Genomic DNA, 2,155 nt, shown 5'->3' with positions numbered 1-2,155 from the left:
CTCCAATACCACAGTTCAAGAGCATCAATTCTTCAGCACTCAGCTTTCTTCACAGTCCACTTCTCACAACCATACAGCTTTCTTTATAGTCCAACTCTCACATGACCACTGGAAAAACCATAGCCTTGACTAGATGGACATTTGTTGGCAAAGTAATGTCTCTGCTTTTTAATATGCTGTCTAGGTTGGTCACAACTTTCCTTCCAAGGAGTAAGCGTCCTTTAATTTCAAGGCTGCAGTCACCATCTGCAGTGATTTTGGAGTCCCCCCAAATAAAGGCTGTCACTCTTTCCACTGTTTCCTTAACTATTTGCCATGAAATAATGGGAACAGATGCCATGATCTTAGTTTTCTTTTTTTTTTTTTTTGACAATTATTTAAGACCTTTATTAACAGGTGCTTGCAGTTTGTTGACTTTTTTTTTTTTGAAAAAATCAAGCTGTAAACTTTTATTACAAATTAAAAATGAGGTTCTTAAAAATCTCAACTTGACCAGATATGAAACAATTTAAAAACCTTTAAAGGTGTATTGAGAAAAAACAGGCTTTTTTTTTTTTTTTTAAAACACGTTGGTCATTACCAAAAAGAGACGTCTTTAGGTAAAAATAATAAAAACCCCATGCTGCATAGATAATGCAGATAGTTCTAGTTATCTGGTCAACAGGCAAAGAGCAAGCACTTAAGGTCTTCAGCTCCAATCTTTTGTTCATTTCTTATTGCTGGAATTTCATATTCATTTCTTCTTGTTGGATGACTAAACCGGATGATGGTAGAGATGGTAAGCCGGCATTTACTCAGCCCCGCCCTGCTCAGCCTCGGGAGCGGACGAATTCTCAGCTGGTGGATCGGCTGCTTTTGTCTCTTTGCCATCTTGTGGTTTAGGGTTTTCTGGGCGTCTGCGTCGGTAATTGAAGTTGCGGCGGTACCGACGTTGAGGTGGCTGCTGACCTTGGGTCTCATCTCCTTGGTTTTCCTTATCTTCTTCATTGCCGTCCTCTCTGGGCTGTCTTTGGCGAGGAGGGCCCCTGCGGAATCGTGGTCTGTAGCCCCGATACAGGTTCTGTCTCACTGGTCTGCCTTGTTCTCCGGCACCTTGGTTGTCAGCACCCTCCATTACTTCTCCCTGCACAGGAGGGTTGGAGTACTGTGGTCGACGCCCGTAGGGTCTCCGCATGTAGTAAGGTGGGAACCTCCGCCTGCGGTAGGGCCGGCGCTGTTGGGCCTGGCCTTCGGGAGCGCTCTCCGATCCCTCATTCTTTTCCCCACTCTCACTATTCTGGTAATTCTGCTGGTAATTGCGTGGAGGACCCCTGCGACGTGGATAGCGTCTATAATGGTTACGGTCTGCTGCGTATTTACTGCCTTGCACTGGAACTCCACCAGGGCCTGTAACATTCGCTGCCTCCGCACCCTTTTCTCCTTCAACAACATCAAACTCCACAGTCTCTCCATCTCCTACACTGCGAAGGTACTTCCTGGGGTTATTCTTCTTTATGGCAGTCTGGTGTACAAATACATCTTCCTTGGTGTCATTCCTGTTGATGAAACCATATCCGTTTCTTACATTGAACCATTTTACTGTTCCCAAAACCTTCGTTGCGATGACCTTCTTGTCCCCGCCGGCAGGCGCCGCCGATGTGAGGCCGCCCGGGCCGCCGCTCCCTGCGCCGCTGCCCGTCGTGCCGGGCTTGGTGTCGGCAGCGCTGAGGGCGGGGGCGGCGGGGGGGCGGGAGGGGCGGCGGGCGGCTGCTGGGTCTCGGCCTCGCTGCTCATAGTTGCGGTGATGGTGACTGGGGCCGGCTGCGGCAGCTGCGGCTCCTCCCGGGGTGTGATGGTAACTAGGCTGGCGGCGGCGGTGGGGCTGCTCAGGGCTCTCTGGGGTCCGCTCTCCGCTCCCGCTACCGATCGAACTCGATCTTAGTTTTCTTAGACTCCTAGCTTAGCTATCCTTAATTAGATCTCGTTAGCATAGCTCAACTCTACTTAGTGTTGCTCTCCTTAGCAAAGCTCTCCTTAGTTAGCTCTCCTTAGACCTCCTTAGCTTAGTCCTCCTTAGCCCAGCTCTCCTCAACTAAGCTCGCCATAAGCTCCTGTTAGCTCAGCAGTCCTCAGCTTAGCTCTCCTTACTTTTCCTTAGTTCACTTCTCCTCACCTA

General features: G+C 49.2%; 1 pseudogene; it reads right to left on the bottom strand.

Annotated features, from left to right (window-relative positions):
- Positions 1-348: 348 nt before the first annotated feature.
- On the bottom strand, positions 349-1,829 carry LOC138431531 (Y-box-binding protein 1 pseudogene; annotated as a pseudogene).
- Between the last annotated feature and the right edge of the window lie 326 nt (positions 1,830-2,155).

The sequence above is a fragment of the Ovis canadensis genome, chromosome Y, assembly GCF_042477335.2.
Source record: "Ovis canadensis isolate MfBH-ARS-UI-01 breed Bighorn chromosome Y, ARS-UI_OviCan_v2, whole genome shotgun sequence".
Lineage (NCBI taxonomy): Eukaryota > Metazoa > Chordata > Mammalia > Artiodactyla > Bovidae > Ovis > Ovis canadensis.
Note: the sequence above shows the minus strand (reverse complement) of the source record. Positions and strands in the feature narration are given on the sequence as shown.